This window comes from Crinia signifera, chromosome 19 (genome assembly GCF_055691185.1).
Source record: "Crinia signifera chromosome 19, ASM5569118v1, whole genome shotgun sequence".
Taxonomy (NCBI): Eukaryota; Metazoa; Chordata; class Amphibia; order Anura; family Myobatrachidae; genus Crinia; species Crinia signifera.
This window is the reverse complement of record NC_139226.1, coordinates 132,588,594-132,608,630: the sequence shown is the minus strand read 5'-3', so window position 1 is coordinate 132,608,630 and position 20,037 is coordinate 132,588,594. Positions and strand designations below refer to the sequence as shown.

Here is a 20,037-nt window from a genome sequence, read left to right as displayed (position 1 = left end):
AATGCCCATGTGGCTCATAAACTTTTAGTGTTAAACTATATTCATATTGTTGATGACTATTCAAAAAAACAAGTTAGCAAAGTGTAAGGGGTCATTTGAAGTAATTATGTAAATAAGTAAATTATGAGGTCTCCCACCCTGACTCTCTTAGAGGAATGCAGATTTACCATGTTAATCTGTTGAAAGCATGAATGGACCAAGAGGTTTTTTTTGTAGACCTTGATAAAGGCCATAGTGACGTTGGCTTACAAATTCCCCAGTTAGATGGTGTATCATCCTTTTGGTTAAGACAAGCTGAAGCCTCCTTTGAAGGACCTTCTTAAAGAGTTATCAAATGTTTTTTTCTTATAAAACAGGAAGGATACATTTTAGACTTTCATGACATTGAAATCCCACTAGGGATCATATAGGCTAGATCACTAGCCTGTATGATCATATAGGTTTTCAAGGGGGAAGCAAGAGCAGGTAATCAAGGAACAACTGTTGTATGTTGCAGTTAGGGGTAATTGATGAGTCACTAAGTGACTTGTGTAGCCCCATTGTCTTGGTCCCCAAATCATATGACTCTACAAGATGTTGCTTAGCCTTCCGCAAAGTTAATTTTGTGTCAAAATATGATGCCTACCCAATGCCACCATTGGGTGACCTGCTTGATAGATTAGGATCAACCAGATATATCTCCACCCTCAATCTTAAGGTGCCCATACACTAGTAATATTTATCTTCAGATCTGGCTGGTTGGAACAAAAACATGGTTATGGATGAGTGACAGTTTGTCAGTTTTCCGGCATTTCCAAGCAAATGGTCAACGGTCATTTGCTCTCATCCATAACCATGTTTTTGTTCCAACCAGCCAGATCTGAAGATAAATCTGCATGTGTATGGCCAGCTTTACAAATATGTATCGGCAATTTCAGTTGAAGGAGGAAGCTGAAAAGAAAACAGCTTCTCTGCTCCCTGCGAGCTGATTACTTGCCATTTAGAGACCAGGACAGGGCTTCAGACACTGGATGGGATGTGAACTGTGTTGGGGTAGCAATATCATCCAAGACATTTATGACTGTGCTTCATAAAAAGTCATTGTTGTACAGATTTGTTATCTGTGTTTTTTAATTGTTTTAATGACGATTTTAATTAATTGACATTACTACACTATGAGATTTTCCCTCTTTAATTAGTATTTGGAGTATTGTGGAGATTGTAAAAAAATGGATGAATGAGAGGAAGTACTAGAGGTCACATGCTGACTTTTTGAAGTGTGAAAAAAAATTCAGTCATGACCCTTAAGCGCTACCTCCAGTTCTAATATGAAACCATGCAAATAAAATACATAACTTAAAGTACAGGTGTCTGTTGTTCCTTAAGTTTCCAGATAGAGGAGGAACTCTCCCAAATCTGCAAAACAATCTCCACAAACCCCACAATTGCAGTTTTTTTGGAGATGTACAAAAAAACAAAACCATTGGTGCAATACTTTTTATAAACGTGAAAGGTATTTTATTCAACGAGATGCACTCACAGACATGCAGTGTAAATACAGTATGTCACTTAATGCATCCAAATGGCAATAGCGGCTGGGCTTTTCATAAAGACAGCATCTCCATCCAAAGCATGGCAATTCGGTACTTGTTTCCTAGAACGGCCACAACGATTTAGATCGTTGTGGTCGTAAGATAAAAAATCGGATCGATCGCATCGCATGCGATTTGGTCGCATGCGATGCGACCGATCCGACCGACCGATTTTTCACCCGATTTTTTTTTTTTTTCACATGATTATTTTCAATTGCCCCCCCAAATGTTACTAAGTGGGCTAGACCCCACGATAGACGTCAACCCGAAGCGTGGCGAGCGCAGCGAGCCCGCGAGGGGCGGCGGTGCGCGTCCTCCGACCTTTTCATTCCCCTACTATCCACTAGGGCGTGGAGTGAGAATAGAATAGTGTGGCGAGCGCAGCGAGCCACCGAGCCCGAAGCGTGGCGAGCGCAGCGAGCCCCGCGAGGGGACGCGTATAACTTCACAGGTATACGCGTCCCCTCGCGGGGCTCGCTGCGCTCGCCACGCTTCGGGCTCGGTGGCTCGCTGCGCTCGCCACACTATTCTATTCTCACTCCACGCCCTAGTGGATAGTAGGGGAATGAAAAGGTCGGAGGACGCGCACCGCCGCCCCTCGCGGGCTCGCTGCGCTCGCCACGCTTCGGGTTGACGTCTATCGTGGGGTCATGGCGGGCACATAAAAAATGTGAAATGGGTCATATTGGCCCATTTCACCTTTTTTATCATTTTTCCCTATGTGAGATGGACTTAATCAAGCCCATCTCATCTTGTGCCATTATAATGGCACAAGACCGACCGATTTCAATGTTAAAAGATTTTTTAACATTGAAGTCTATGGAAAAATCGGGTCAATCGGTCGGTCGCATCGCGGCCGATTTTAATTGGTCGCGACCGACCGATTGACCCGATTTCTGTCAATCAAAGGGAAAAAATTGTAAAAAATCGGCCACATCGTGAGGATCGTGTCCCTTAATTAAGAGCCACGATCACTCACGATTGTGGCCGTTCTAGGAAACAAGTACCGGCAATTCTGCAATACAACTGATCTCCAAAACATCCAACCACCAAAAAATGTTTAATTATAGTGGGATGACTTGGAGACCGTAAGATAAAAGGGCAATCGGTGCAGTATTTCAAGATCCACAATAAGAAATATATTAAAACAATGCACTCACAAAACACGAGTAGAGATAAAAACAAATCCACCAGGCAAATACTGCTGGGCCAATCCTTCTCCAGATTTCTCACCCACGATGGATACAGGGTGCCGGCTCCGGGATCCAGTGTCCAGAGAAGGGAACAGCCAAGCAGCAAGTCCAAGGTAGATGATCCAACGTTTCGGACATTATTCATCCTTCATCAGAAGGATGAAGGACGAATAACGTCCGAATAACGTCCGAAACGTTTCGGGGGTACGGTGACCCTTTCATCAGGATAATAACAATAATGTGTTATTATACTGATGAAAGGGTCACCGTACCCCAAAATGTTGACAATGGAGTGCCACTATATACATTGTGACAGAGTCACTTGTATAGTGATGGGAGGCAGTTATATTTCCCCAGGGTTTCTGACATATGTGTTTTAAAAACCACAGGAGTTTTTCTGGTTCTGTTGTGAGCCATTGGGCTCTTTATGAGAACTGGTAATGGGTCCTGTGGTTGGATGGCTGAAGAGAGGGAGGGTTCACCATCTCCTAGGGCCAGTTCAGTTCTTTGGTCTGTTACCTCACAGAATAGAGATGGGCAAAACGGGTCACTAATAAGAGCTGGGATCCAGCGGATCAGTCCGCGAAAAGATCCGACTCTTTTACACGGGTCATCTCACTTTGAAAGAAGGGGTTTTACAATCATTTTTTGCCATTTTTAAAAAAAAACCTGTGAGCTGAACAAATAAGAACATACATGACCGAGTAAAACTGATCAATGGCTGGGTGCAGAATCGCCATTGATGGCAACCATCGATGGCTTCTGCACCAATGGCCATCCCTAGCAGCAGCAGCCTTGTTGTTCTTTCTTTTACTTGCAGTCGGAGCACTGTACTCAGTCTCCAGAGTTAGTACATCTCAGCTGCCACAGGTGGCAGTGCTGAGATCAGGAAAATGCATTGAAATGAAAAACGAAACTGAACGTAAAAGAACGACGGGTCACCTTTTTGGGATCGGCGGCTCCCTCAGTCTTTTATGGGATCCGTTCAAAAGACCCGCTTCGTCCGCAAACGACCCATCTCTGTCACAGAAGGCTAATCAGTACCTACAGCTGTGGGGGTTTGTGAAAAGGCTGCCAGACTGAGAGTTTGTGGTCTGCCTGGGGAAAAGAGACTATGCATTTCTCTTTGAGGGAGAAAACCTGCTAATCTCCAACCTGCAAACTGTGACTGGTATGCTTCTGTTAGGAGTTGCCCTGCGTTTAGTTAGAGCCATATATATATATATATATATATATATATATATATTAGAGATGAGTGGGTCTGGATCTCCGGGATCCGACAGATCCGAACATTGCGATCCGAGTCGGGATCCGAGCCGACTCGGGAGTTCCCGCCTGAATTCCAGACCAAAAATGAGGCAAAACGTCATCATCGGATCGTCAGATTCTCGCGGGATTGGGATGTTATATAAGACCCACGCATGCCCTGCCATCTTCACTCCATTATAGGAGAGAGAAGAGGGTGGGTGGGAGATCTGTGCTCTGTGCTCGGTGCTCCGTGCCCTGTGCCCTGTGTTGAATTTGATTGATCATTTTGTTGTAACTAGGTACTGCAGTGCTCACATTTAATTAGGGTCTGCAGTGCACGCAGGGGCTGCAGTGCTGCTGACTGTACACTCAGTGTACAGGGGCTGCAGCCTGCAGTGTCCATTATACAAGAGGCTGTGTCCAGTGTGTCAGGGGCTGTGTCCAGTGTACAGGGGCTGTGTACAGGGGCTGTGTACAGGGGCTGTGTCCAGTGTACAGGGGCTGTGTCCATTGTCCAGGGGCTGTGTCCAGGGGTTGTGTTCAGTGTACAGGGGCTGTGTCCAGTGTACAGGGGTTTTGCACAGGGGCTGTGTACAGGGGTTGTGTCCAGGGGCTGTGTCCATTGTCCAGGGGCTGTGTCCAGGGTGACGGCCTGTGTCCAGGGACAGTGTCCAGTGTGACGGCTGTGTTCAGTGTACAGGAGCTGTGTCCAGAGACTGTGTCCATTGTCCAGGGGCTGTGTCCAGGGTGACGGGCTATATCCAGTGTCCAGTGTGACGGCTGTGTCCAGTGTACAGGAGCTATATCCAGAGGCTGTGTCCATTGTCCAGGGGCTGTGTCCAGGGTGACGGCCTGTATCCAGTGTCCAGTGTGATGGTCTGTATCCAGTGTAACTAGCTGTGTCCAGGGGCAGTGTCCAGGGGCAGTGTCCAGTGTGACAGGCTGTGTCCAGTGTAAAATAAGAAAAATAAAAGTAATAAATAAAATAAAAACAAATTTTTGGAGGATGATGGAGGAGGAAATAGTGGGAGATCAGCAACCTGATAGAAGTGCTGAAGCTGCTATCACCAGTCAGACTCATGATGCCAAGGCCGATTGGTCAAAGGCCTCGAGGCCATGTAAAATCAAAGCAGAAATGTAATTTTACAATGGTCCATAAAAAACATAAAAAACATAAGGGTGGGTGGGGTGGGCCCAAGGACAATTTCATCTTGCACCTCTTTGTATTTTTTGCTCTTTGGAGCATTTCTCTTTTTTTGGGGTAGTTTATTAAACTGCCACCCTGTCTGCCCCTGCAGTGCCGCTCTGCTTCCAAGATGTGCCAGGTTGGAAGTGTAAGGTCCACATGAATGTGATGCCGACTGCTGTCGCTTAGCTTAGTCATCCAGCTACCTCGGTATAACCTTTTAGCCCAACTACAGTAAATTAAAACTATTTTGTAAGCTGTGAAGTGATCAAAATTGAATAGAAATGAGTGGAAACTAATGTTATTGAGGTTAATAATACTTTAGGGGCAAAAACAGGCCCAAATTATGTTATTTTAGCCATTTTTAGCATTTTTTCATAAAAATCCAGATCCAAAACCAAAACCCGCAAGGGTGGATTTGCCAAAACCAATCCAGATCCAAAACACGAAGGTAGATCCAGATCCAAAACCCGAAAAAGTGGCCGCCGCACATCTCTAATATATATATATATATATATATATAAATATATATATATATATATATATATATATATATATATATATATATATATATATATATATATATATATATATATATATATATATATATAGTGTATCAATCCCAAATCAGATTGCTCCAATCCATGGACAGACAGGTCCAGCACACCATCGTATATAATGCAAATAAAAACATTTATTGAAGCGAGGTATAAGAATTCATTATACTCAGCACATCCGTGGCAGCAGCATGAAACAGCTTAACACTTCATATCCACAGGCTTAGCCCTGACGGGCCGTTTCGGTGTCAAATCACCTTCCTCATAGGGCATCAACCATACAATGAATCCTCACAATATATAAGACATGGAAATACACCTGAATCACATGAAATTAATTACAAATTCGCGCCAGTACCAAAGCCTTACCCTTCCTGCACTGCAGACATGCTCCCACGGCGTCCCGGAAGTCTCCACGGGGCCTGGAACTAACATGCCTGCTCCTAGTGCTGGGGGAAGCAATCTGCGTACCTAGGCGCCGGAAGTGACATAGCGGTTGCCGCGGCAACGCTATACACGCTGCTTGCGCTCATACAAATGATCGCTAATGTGCAGCTAATAGCTGCTACTACATAACAAGTGCCAAGATAGCGAACTAGGCTGGGAGACACTTGTTAACTCCATACAGCCTGTAGTGTAAGAACAGCGCCAGCGTGACGTTGCCATAGCAACCACCCCACCTCCTTATCAAACACACAAAATACATCAAAATAAAATAAGGATAATAATAAAAGGAAAAAATCAAAAGGCAAAAATAGTTGGTAAAAAAGGTGATACATATTTACATCATTAGCAAAGACTGGTAGAACATAATGTAACCATATCATAGGCTATTAAGGCTCACTGAACTGCCGGATCCCTACCTACAAGAACACTGCCAGATTCAGTTCTTCATTTAAACCTAACGGAGCCATTGATTGCAACGTGTAAGTCCAATAGCTTTCCCGTTGTAGCAACAAGCTATGCCTGTCCCCACCCCTCTTTAATGGTGGAATATAATCAAACGGGAGGAATCGGAAGTCACTCAAGCGATGACCTGCAAGTGCAAAGTGTCTCGCAACTGGGGGAGTATTGGCATCCAACTTGATCAGGGCTTTGTTAATGGATGAGCGGTGCATATTGATCCGCTCCTTGAGCATCCGGATGGTTTTTCCCACGTATATCTTATCACATGGGCACTGTATAATATATACGATGTATTTGGTGTTACAGTCCATCCTATGCTTCAGCTTGTATACCTGCTTCGTTAATGGATGCTGCCAGCTGCTGCCACATATAATATATTTGCAGTCGACGCAACCCGTGCACTTTTTGGCACCTGTGCCAGTATTAAGCCATGTGGTTTTAGCCACCGTCTTAGGGCCCACATCCGTGATGACAACCTGTTGTTTGATGTTGGCACTCCTCTTATAGCAAAACATGGGAGTCTGTTCACAGTATTTGCCAATGACAGGGTCCGAGGATAAAATGTGCCAGTGTTTCACGATGGCTCCCCTTAACACTCCCGAGTTGATGGAATATGTATTGGGGAATAAGAGCTTCGCTCCCTCAGTGTCCTTACTGCGTGGTGATAGCAAGTCCTCCCTTTTCAGGGCTAGGCACCTCTCTTTTGCCCCATGCACCTCATTAGGATCATATCCCCGAGAGATAAAGTTCTGTCCCATCTCATCCAGGGTTTTGATAAGATCATCCCTATTGGATGTAATCCTTGCTGCTCTCACTAACTGTGAGAACGGCAATCCCCGTTTAAGGGGCTGGGGATGAAAGCTTGTTGCCATTAAAAGATTATTCTTGTCTGTAGGTTTCTTGTATAGGGTTGTTTTGAAACCCTCCGGTGTTTTGGATACTAGTACGTCCAAAAAATTAAGCTGATCTAAGCTACTAGTACAGGTAAACCTAATGGACCCGGCAGTCCCATTGAGCCTGCCTACAAAGTCATCCAGTGCCGCCTGTGATCCAGTCCACACTATGAACAGGTCATCAATAAAGCGTAAATAAAATGCAATAAATTTGGAAAATTCTGGATCCGCCATAATGTGAGTTTTTTCAAAATCAAACATAAACAGGTTTGCATACGATGGGGCCATATTGGACCCCATCGCAGTCCCCTGCAGCTGTAAATAAAAGGCGTTGTCGAACAAAAAATAATTTTTATGCAAAATAAACCCAATGAGTAATAACAAAAAATCAATTGGGGGACCTGCATAGTGTGGACTGGACTCCAGGCACCTTCTGACAGCTGCCATGCCTTCAACATGACTAATGTTGGTATACAACGACGTGACATCAAGTGTCACTAAGATACAATCAAGTGATGGCATGCCAAATTGGTTGAGCTTATTGAGGAAATGAGTCGTGTCCCTGAGCCAATATGGTGTATTTTGTACGACATCCTGCAAAAAGTAATCCACAAACTGGGATACAGGTTGCGAGAGGGAACCAATCGAGGATATGATTGGTCTCCCAGGTGGGGAGACCAATGTCTTATGTATCTTGGGTAAGATATAGATGAGCGGCACCCTGGGAAACTCCTGTGTTAGGAAATCCAGAGTGCCCTCATCCAACCACCCATTCAAGCTACCCATATTAAGGATGGAGTCCAACTCCTTTTTATAACCCACTGTTGGGTCATTTTTTAACTGTTTGTAACAGACCTCATCAGTCAATTGGCGCAATACCTCATTTATATAGTCAATGCGATTTAGGATTACGGTCGCCCCGCCCTTATCTGCGGGACAAACCATGATAGCGGGATTTTCTCGCAAGGACTTCAAGGCTAATTGTTCTGTTTTAGCAAGGTTAGACCTCAAAATCCTAGATCGCTTGACTTGAGGGATCACGTCCTGTCTGACCAGTCTGATGAAGGTGTCAATGGAGGGATTATTAACCTGTGGGTCAAAACGAGACTTCACCTTAAAGGGACAAACAATTTTACTCTCACCACTGACAACGTTATCAGTGGGGTGCTTAGCAAAATAATCCTTCAACCTAAGTTGCCTCTGGAACTTGTACAGTTCGACCTCACAGTCAAAAGGATTTTGCCTGTGGGTCTGAACGAAACTGAGTCCCTTATTGAGTACGGACAACTCAGGTTCCGTCAATGCGTGATCGGATAGATTATATACGATCACCTCTTGTTGTCCCTCTGGGTTCTGCCTCTTTCGGTGCTTGACCCCCCCTCTCCTGCAGGGTTTCTCCCTCGCCCTCTGGCCTTTGTTTGGGACGGCTCCCCTAAAAAAACCTTCTGACTGGCCCTCCCCGTGGGCTCGGTATCGCTCTGCGATGTGTTGGACTCAATATCCGTAAACTGGTAATTAGAACGCTTGAAATCACCCCTCTTTCTTCTTACAAAATTCCCTCTCCAGGGTCTACGTACAGCTTGGCCAGAGAGCCAGGGATAAACCCTTAACTCCTTATAATCCTCTTTAACCTTGCGGTATTTGTTCTTTTTAAACAATAACAATTCAGTTTTAAACTTTTCCACTGACTCCTCCAACTTGGCAAGCCAATCACTACCTGTATCAGCTTTAACCACCTCCAAACCAACTGCTTCACAGTTTTCAATTTCTCTCTGAACACCAGCTATGTCACTATTAAGTTGCTGTACAACTAATACAATTAAATCTCTGCTACACTGGTTCAGTATTTGGCACCAGGACTTGCAAAAATCTTTGTTAGAGCGCCCTATCGTGGGCTGGTTCGTAATCCTGAACCCCCTGGGGATCAAGCCTTCCCTGTGATATTGGGAGAGGGTCAGACCGTGCAACTCCAATTCCACTAGCCTTTTTCTAAGCTTAAGCAAGTCCGCATATACTTCATCCGGTGTGTCCTTATCAAAGGCTAACACTCCCGTATCAGAGAATAGTATCTTGTTAGCATCCTTATCCGTGAAACGCTTTGTGCCAGCAAAATCCTCTTGATGAATTTCCATATCCAATACAAAAAATGGACAAAAGCGCACTCTGGTGCAAAAAAATTTACAAACACTTAACGAAAATAAAATAAACCGAGGTGCATACCAGAATCCAAAGGATAATAGATAGGGCGTAGAGGGGATACGCACACTCCAAGTAGGGATACCAGCTGGGTGCAGGGACATTCAATAGATATAGTGTATCAATCCCAAATCAGATTGCTCCAATCCATGGACAGACAGGTCCAGCACACCATCGTATATAATGCAAATAAAAACATTTATTGAAGCGAGGTATAAGAATTCATTATACTCAGCACATCCGTGGCAGCAGCATGAAACAGCTTAACACTTCATATCCACAGGCTTAGCCCTGACGGGCCGTTTCGGTGTCAAATCACCTTCCTCATAGGGCATCAACCATACAATGAATCCTCACAATATATAAGACATGGAAATACACCTGAATCACATGAAATTAATTACAAATTCGCGCCAGTACCAAAGCCTTACCCTTCCTGCACTGCAGACATGCTCCCACGGCGTCCCGGAAGTCTCCACGGGGCCTGGAACTAACATGCCTGCTCCTAGTGCTGGGGGAAGCAATCTGCGTACCTAGGCGCCGGAAGTGACATAGCGGTTGCCGCGGCAACGCTATACACGCTGCTTGCGCTCATACAAATGATCGCTAATGTGCAGCTAATAGCTGCAACTACATAACAAGTGCCAAGATAGCGAACTAGGCTGGGAGACACTTGTTAACTCCATACAGCCTGTAGTGTAAGAACAGCGCCAGCGTGACGTTGCCATAGCAACCACCCCACCTCCTTATCAAACACACAAAATACATCAAAATAAAATAAGGATAATAATAAAAGGAAAAAATCAAAAGGCAAAAATAGTTGGTAAAAAAGGTGATACATATTTACATCATTAGCAAAGACTGGTAGAACATAATGTAACCATATCATAGGCTATTAAGGCTCACTGAACTGCCGGATCCCTACCTACAAGAACACTGCCAGATTCAGTTCTTCATTTAAACCTAACGGAGCCATTGATTGCAACGTGTAAGTCCAATAGCTTTCCCGTTGTAGCAACAAGCTATGCCTGTCCCCACCCCTCTTTAATGGTGGAATATAATCAAACGGGAGGAATCGGAAGTCACTCAAGCGATGACCTGCAAGTGCAAAGTGTCTCGCAACTGGGGGAGTATTGGCATCCAACTTGATCAGGGCTTTGTTAATGGATGAGCGGTGCATATTGATCCGCTCCTTGAGCATCCGGATGGTTTTTCCCACGTATATCTTATCACATGGGCACTGTATAATATATACGATGTATTTGGTGTTACAGTCCATCCTATGCTTCAGCTTGTATACCTGCTTCGTTAATGGATGCTGCCAGCTGCTGCCACATATAATATATTTGCAGTCGACGCAACCCGTGCACTTTTTGGCACCTGTGCCAGTATTAAGCCATGTGGTTTTAGCCACCGTCTTAGGACCCACATCCGTGATGACAACCTGTTGTTTGATGTTGGCACTCCTCTTATAGCAAAACATGGGAGTCTGTTCACAGTATTTGCCAATGACAGGGTCCGAGGATAAAATGTGCCAGTGTTTCACGATGGCTCCCCTTAACACTCCCGAGTTGATGGAATATGTATTGGGGAATAAGAGCTTCGCTCCCTCAGTGTCCTTACTGCGTGGTGATAGCAAGTCCTCCCTTTTCAGGGCTAGGCACCTCTCTTTTGCCCCATGCACCTCATTAGGATCATATCCCCGAGAGATAAAGTTCTGTCCCATCTCATCCAGGGTTTTGATAAGATCATCCCTATTGGATGTAATCCTTGCTGCTCTCACTAACTGTGAGAACGGCAATCCCCGTTTAAGGGGCTGGGGATGAAAGATTGTTGCCATTAAAAGATTATTCTTGTCTGTAGGTTTCTTGTATAGGGTTGTTTTGAAGCCCTGATCAAGTTGGATGCCAATACTCCCCCAGTTGCGAGACACTTTGCACTTGCAGGTCATCGCTTGAGTGACTTCCGATTTCTCCCGTTTGATTATATTCCACCATTAAAGAGGGGTGGGGACAGGCATAGCTTGTTGCTACAACGGGAAAGCTATTGGACTTACACGTTGCAATCAATGGCTCCGTTAGGTTTAAATGAAGAACTGAATCTGGCAGTGTTCTTGTAGGTAGGGATCCGGCAGTTCAGTGAGCCTTAATAGCCTATGATATGGTTACATTATGTTCTACCAGTCTTTGCTAATGATGTAAATATGTATCACCTTTTTTACCAACTATTTTTGCCTTTTGATTTTTTCCTTTTATTATTATCCTTATTTTATTTTGATGTATTTTGTGTGTTTGATAAGGAGGTGGGGTGGTTGCTATGGCAACGTCACGCTGGCGCTGTTCTTACACTACAGGCTGCATGGAGTTAACAAGTGTCTCCCAGCCTAGTTCGCTATCTTGGCACTTGTTATGTAGTAGCAGCTATTAGCTGCACATTAGCGATCATTTGTATGAGCGCAAGCAGCGTGTATAGCGTTGCCGCGGCAACCGCTATGTCACTTCCGGCGCCTAGGTACGCAGATTGCTTCCCCCAGCACTAGGAGCAGGCATGTTAGTTCCAGGCCCCGTGGAGACTTCCGGGACGCCGTGGGAGCATGTCTGCAGTGCAGGAAGGGTAAGGCTTTGGTACTGGCGCGAATTTGTAATTAATTTCATGTGATTCAGGTGTATTTCCATGTCTTATATATTGTGAGGATTCATTGTATGGTTGATGCCCTATGAGGAAGGTGATTTGACACCGAAACGGCCCGTCAGGGCTAAGCCTGTGGATATGAAGTGTTAAGCTGTTTCATGCTGCTGCCACGGATGTGCTGAGTATAATGAATTCTTATACCTCGCTTCAATAAATGTTTTTATTTGCATTATATACGATGGTGTGCTGGACCTGTCTGTCCATGGATTGGAGCAATCTGATTTGGGATTGATACACTATATCTATTGAATGTCCCTGCACCCAGCTGGTATCCCTACTTGGAGTGTGCGTATCCCCTCTACGCCCTATCTATTATCCTTTGGATTCTGGTATGCACCTCGGTTTATTTTATTTTCGTTAAGTGTTTGTAAATTTTTTTGCACCAGAGTGCGCTTTTGTCCATTTTTTGTATTGGATATGGAAATTCATCAAGAGGATTTTGCTGGCACAAAGCGTTTCACGGATAAGGATGCTAACAAGATACTATTCTCTGATACGGGAGTGTTAGCCTTTGATAAGGACACACCGGATGAAGTATATGCGGACTTGCTTAAGCTTAGAAAAAGGCTAGTGGAATTGGAGTTGCACGGTCTGACCCTCTCCCAATATCACAGGGAAGGCTTGATCCCCAGGGGGTTCAGGATTACGAACCAGCCCACGATAGGGCGCTCTAACAAAGATTTTTGCAAGTCCTGGTGCCAAATACTGAACCAGTGTAGCAGAGATTTAATTGTATTAGTTGTACAGCAACTTAATAGTGACATAGCTGGTGTTCAGAGAGAAATTGAAAACTGTGAAGCAGTTGGTTTGGAGGTGGTTAAAGCTGATACAGGTAGTGATTGGCTTGCCAAGTTGGAGGAGTCAGTGGAAAAGTTTAAAACTGAATTGTTATTGTTTAAAAAGAACAAATACCGCAAGGTTAAAGAGGATTATAAGGAGTTAAGGGTTTATCCCTGGCTCTCTGGCCAAGCTGTACGTAGACCCTGGAGAGGGAATTTTGTAAGAAGAAAGAGGGGTGATTTCAAGCGTTCTAATTACCAGTTTACGGATATCGAGTCCAACACATCGCAGAGCGATACCGAGCCCACGGGGAGGGCCAGTCAGAAGGTTTTTTTAGGGGAGCCGTCCCAAACAAAGGCCAGAGGGCGAGGGAGAAACCCTGCAGGAGAGGGGGGGTCAAGCACCGAAAGAGGCAGAACCCAGAGGGACAACAAGAGGTGATCGTATATAATCTATCCGATCACGCATTGACGGAACCTGAGTTGTCCGTACTCAATAAGGGACTCAGTTTCGTTCAGACCCACAGGCAAAATCCTTTTGACTGTGAGGTCGAACTGTACAAGTTCCAGAGGCAACTTAGGTTGAAGGATTATTTTGCTAAGCACCCCACTGATAACGTTGTCAGTGGTGAGAGTAAAATTGTTTGTCCCTTTAAGGTGAAGTCTCGTTTTGACCCACAGGTTAATAATCCCTCCATTGACACCTTCATCAGACTGGTCAGACAGGACGTGATCCCTCAAGTCAAGCGATCTAGGATTTTGAGGTCTAACCTTGCTAAAACAGAACAATTAGCCTTGAAGTCCTTGCGAGAAAATCCCGCTATCATGGTTTGTCCCGCAGATAAGGGCGGGGCGACCGTAATCCTAAATCGCATTGACTATATAAATGAGGTATTGCGCCAATTGACTGATGAGGTCTGTTACAAACAGTTGAAAAATGACCCAACAGTGGGTTATAAAAAGGAGTTGGACTCCATCCTTAATATGGGTAGCTTGAATGGGTGGTTGGATGAGGGCACTCTGGATTTCCTAACACAGGAGTTTCCCAGGGTGCCGCTCATCTATATCTTACCCAAGATACATAAGACATTGGTCTCCCCACCTGGGAGACCAATCATATCCTCGATTGGTTCCCTCTCGCAACCTGTATCCCAGTTTGTGGATTACTTTTTGCAGGATGTCGTACAAAATACACCATATTGGCTCAGGGACACGACTCATTTCCTCAATAAGCTCAACCAATTTGGCATGCCATCACTTGATTGTATCTTAGTGACACTTGATGTCACGTCGTTGTATACCAACATTAGTCATGTTGAAGGCATGGCAGCTGTCAGAAGGTGCCTGGAGTCCAGTCCACACTATGCAGGTCCCCCAATTGATTTTTTGTTATTACTCATTGGGTTTATTTTGCATAAAAATTATTTTTTGTTCGACAACGCCTTTTATTTACAGCTGCAGGGGACTGCGATGGGGTCCAATATGGCCCCATCGTATGCAAACCTGTTTATGTTTGATTTTGAAAAAACTCACATTATGGCGGATCCAGAATTTTCCAAATTTATTGCATTTTATTTACGCTTTATTGATGACCTGTTCATAGTGTGGACTGGATCACAGGCGGCACTGGATGACTTTGTAGGCAGGCTCAATGGGACTGCCGGGTCCATTAGGTTTACCTGTACTAGTAGCTTAGATCAGCTTAATTTTTTGGACGTACTAGTATCCAAAACACCGGAGGGTTTCAAAACAACCCTATACAAGAAACCTACAGACAAGAATAATCTTTTAATGGCAACAAGCTTTCATCCCCAGCCCCTTAAACGGGGATTGCCGTTCTCACAGTTAGTGAGAGCAGCAAGGATTACATCCAATAGGGATGATCTTATCAAAACCCTGGATGAGATGGGACAGAACTTTATCTCTCGGGGATATGATCCTAATGAGGTGCATGGGGCAAAAGAGAGGTGCCTAGCCCTGAAAAGGGAGGACTTGCTATCACCACGCAGTAAGGACACTGAGGGAGCGAAGCTCTTATTCCCCAATACATATTCCATCAACTCGGGAGTGTTAAGGGGAGCCATCGTGAAACACTGGCACATTTTATCCTCGGACCCTGTCATTGGCAAATACTGTGAACAGACTCCCATGTTTTGCTATAAGAGGAGTGCCAACATCAAACAACAGGTTGTCATCACGGATGTGGGCCCTAAGACGGTGGCTAAAACCACATGGCTTAATACTGGCACAGGTGCCAAAAAGTGCACGGGTTGCGTCGACTGCAAATATATTATATGTGGCAGCAGCTGGCAGCATCCATTAACGAAGCAGGTATACAAGCTGAAGCATAGGATGGACTGTAACACCAAATACATCGTATATATTATACAGTGCCCATGTGATAAGATATACGTGGGAAAAACCATCCGGATGCTCAAGGAGCGGATCAATATGCACCGCTCATCCATTAACAAAGCCCTGATCAAGTTGGATGCCAATACTCCCCCAGTTGCGAGACACTTTGCACTTGCAGGTCATCGCTTGAGTGACTTCCGATTCCTCCCGTTTGATTATATTCCACCATTAAAGAGGGGTGGGGACAGGCATAGCTTGTTGCTACAACGGGAAAGCTATTGGACTTACACGTTGCAATCAATGGCTCCGTTAGGTTTAAATGAAGAACTGAATCTGGCAGTGTTCTTGTAGGTAGGGATCCGGCAGTTCAGTGAGCCTTAATAGCCTATGATATGGTTACATTATGTTCTACCAGTCTTTGCTAATGATGTAAATATGTATCACCTTTTTTACCAACTATTTTTGCCTTTTGATTTTTTCCTTTTATTATTATCCTTATTTTATTTTGATGTATTTTGTGTGTTTGATAAGGAGGTGGGGTGGTTGCTATGGCAACGTCACGCTGGCGCTGTTCTTACACTACAGGCTGTATGGAGTTAACAAGTGTCTCCCAGCCTAGTTCGCTATCTTGGCACTTGTTATGTAGTAGCAGCTATTAGCTGCACATTAGCGATCATTTGTATGAGCGCAAGCAGCGTGTATAGCGTTGCCGCGGCAACCGCTATGTCACTTCCGGCGCCTAGGTACGCAGATTGCTTCCCCCAGCACTAGGAGCAGGCATGTTAGTTCCAGGCCCCGTGGAGACTTCCGGGACGCCGTGGGAGCATGTCTGCAGTGCAGGAAGGGTAAGGCTTTGGTACTGGCGCGAATTTGTAATTAATTTCATGTGATTCAGGTGTATTTCCATGTCTTATATATTGTGAGGATTCATTGTATGGTTGATGCCCTATGAGGAAGGTGATTTGACACCGAAACGGCCCGTCAGGGCTAAGCCTGTGGATATGAAGTGTTAAGCTGTTTCATGCTGCTGCCACGGATGTGCTGAGTATAATGAATTCTTATACCTCGCTTCAATAAATGTTTTTATTTGCATTATATACGATGGTATGCTGGACCTGTCTGTCCATGGATTGGAGCAATCTGATTTGGGATTGATACACTATATCTATTGAATGTCCCTGCACCCAGCTGGTATCCCTACTTGGAGTGTGCGTATCCCCTCTACGCCCTATATATATATATATATATATATATGCCCTTGAGGAAGGAGGTAGCACTCCGAAACAACAGCTCCCTCGGAATCATGATGAGTATCCATGAAATTCTATTGAAAAATCTTTTAGCATTTACTAAACGCTGGTGTGCTGGTTCGTTTGTCCTTGCGTGCTATGGATAAGAATTTTGGATATATGAAAGTGTATGTTCCAGCACCTGCATCATTCAACACTTAAGTGTGCGGTTTCTCTACTCTATATTATATATATGTAGCATATATAAATATAGGCAAAGCATGAATTCAGAACATAAAAGGTTAATAATACAGGAAGAATTGCAGCTATTGGAGCTTCAATACAGTTAGCACCAGTTAGAACATGATTGCACATTCTTTATTCACAGGAGCCCTGTAGGGACAGGTGGTTTAATTTGACAGTATATCTTCACCGAATGGAAACTGTTTCAGTTAGTATGCTGTATCAGAAGAGATGTATAGAAGAGTTTTTCCACTGTCAGGTCAAGCCACAGAAAAAAGCTCTCAAAATTAATAGGGTTGTATTCATTTTCCCTGCAGAATAAACAACAGACATGCTGCTGATAGGAGAATAATACCCTGAAGCTTTCTGAGATACTTTTGTTCTAGAGTTTAGCTATTCCGTCATCTATGGCCAAAGGCATTTGAAGGTAAAAGAAGTCTTAACATTAAAAATATAAGTTGTCTTGTAACGTACGTAGGACATGGAATTTTTTTTTTTTTTTTACAGTGAATTTTCTATATCCCACATAGCAAGACAAGCACCTTGCAACTTTATGGTTGACATTTAATAGGATGAGATATTTTGAATTTTACGATTTTTAGTCAAAAACGTCGGTACTTGTGTAGTTTCACGGCGCCAGCATGGTGCCATGCGTCTGAGTCCCCTTGCGGGGCTTGCTTCGCTCGCCCACGCTGCGGGCTCGGTGACACGCTACGCTCGCCATGCTATTTAAAATCAACTCCATGCCAACATGGATAGTGGGGGTATGAACTATCCATGTTGGCATGGAGTTAAGTTACTTTTTTGGACATATTTCGTGGTGAGCGTACACCCGGAAATAGCACGGCGCCATGCTGGCGCCGTGAAACTACACAAGTACCAAAACGTCCAACTGATTTACGGTAAAAATCTCACTGTATGCCTGCAAAAAACGTACATTCTGACCAGTCCTGGTTTTAGAAAATCAGGGGACAAAAAACATAGGGCATCCCCTGGATTTCTAAAACCAGCACCAGGCTCAAGGGCCAGTCCCCCGTATTTTGACAACCAGCCAACAGGGTAATGCACCAGCCGGGGGAATCTTTTTATGCAATTTTCCTAGGCCAAAGCATTCATCACCGTGGCTGGTCAGCCTGGGCAGGGATCCTGGAGGAGTGGGGACTCCCCAATAAAGGGTTTCCCCTCTCCACAGTTACCCCTGTTCAGGCTAAAGCCCAGGGCTGTCCACGATGCCCCTGGGGCAGTGGGCACCGGGCTGATAAATGGTTAATAATAGGTTAAACTATTGTGTAATGTTGGGTACTTGTTTCCTAGCACGGCGCCCACGATACTCAGTCGTATGGCATCTTATGCATTGTATCGCATCGCATGCCCTATGCCCGCATGCGATGCCATGTGATTTTAAATTGTATAAGCACCCTAATGTTTTTTTTTCAATGGTAAATGCCCCCCCCCCCCCCTATATGATTTCTAATTGTATAAGCACCCTAATGGGTGCTTACAATGTTAAATGCACCCCCACGCCACCCCCACTATCAACACCAACCGGAAGCGTGGCGAGCGAAGCGAGCCCACGAGGGGCGGCGGTACGCGTCCTCTGACCTTTTTATACCCCTACTTTCCACGTCGGCGTGGAGTTGATGTTATATAGTGTGGTGAGTGCAGCGAGCCACCGAGCCCCAAGGTAGGCGAGCGCAGCAAACCCCGCGAGGGGGGCGCGTATTACTTTTCATGTGTTCCGCGTCCCCTCGCGGGCCTCGCTGCGCTTGCCTCTCTTCGGGCTCGGTGGCGCGCTTCGCTCGCCACACTATCTAAAATCAACTCCACGCCTATGTGGATCGTGGGGGTATGAAAAGGTTGGAGAACGCGTACCGCCGCCCCTGGCAGGCCCGCTGCGCTCGCCACGCTTCGGGTTGGCGTTAATAGTGGGGGTGGCGTGGGGGTGCTTTTAACATTGTAAGCACACATTACGGTGCTTATACAATTAATAATCTTATAGGGGGCCCATTTAACATTGAAAACAACCATTAGGGTGCTTATTCAATTTTAAATCGTATACCATTGTATATGGCATACAATGGCATACAATGCGATGGTATACGATTTAAAATTGTATAACATCGGCTGCCATTGCGTAACATCGCATCGCATACAATCGTATGGCTTATGGTATGCGATGCGATGGGCGCCGTGCTAGGAAACAAGTACCTAATGTTGTGTAACTAAAAGTAGGGACTTGGAGAACCAAATCCCAGCATGCAGGGCATTAAAGGGCCCACTGGATCTTGTAGTTCCACAATATGACAAATAGTGAAATAAAACACACGCACACGAACATTATAACTTTATTACACACTACATTCATTCACAGATACATTACCTATGGATTCCCTCGAAGGCCTGTCCTCTTCTCCAATCGAGTACCTGTTGAGGGAAATTATACTCACCACACGCCTCCCGATCAATGATTCCTTCTCTGCTGGCAGTACCCGTGCGAGTGAAGCCTCAATGATTGTTTACATTTGTGGCTCCTTCTACATGCTGGGGGTTAGTCCCGGCCACCAGCCAATAAGGAGCGACCTTTGGGGGATGCCGGCAATGGTATACTGAACAACAGGATCTCCTCCAGCACCAGTCATCAGTATGTATCCCAGGAGAAACATGTTAAAGTGAAGTTAGAATTAGTAAAGAATTTGGTCTCTTGAGCAGGGCCACCATTAAGGGGGTGCTGTGGGTACAGCTGTCCCGTGCATGACCTCTCTGAGGGGGAGATTCTCTTACATTCGTGACGAATGTATCTATTTAACGCTACTTTAACGGCACATTTGCGTGCCGTTAATGACCACCTCTCCTCCATATTCTCTCTCAATTAGGCTACCGCATTGAGTTTGCGGTATCTCACCCCTCCGCGATCCCCGGGTTGTGTCCAGTGCGCATGCGCCCGCTGTTTACTTTTCGTGATGTGCGCACTTTGCTTGTCCGGAAGCCAG

At 44.9% G+C, this 20,037-nt stretch overlaps 1 protein-coding gene across 1 annotated transcript in view; it reads left to right on the top strand.

Annotated features, from left to right (window-relative positions):
- MXRA8 (matrix remodeling associated 8) overlaps positions 1 to 20,037 on the top strand; it is a 543,508-nt gene that overhangs the window by 6,735 nt on the left and 516,736 nt on the right. The window lies entirely within an intron of this gene.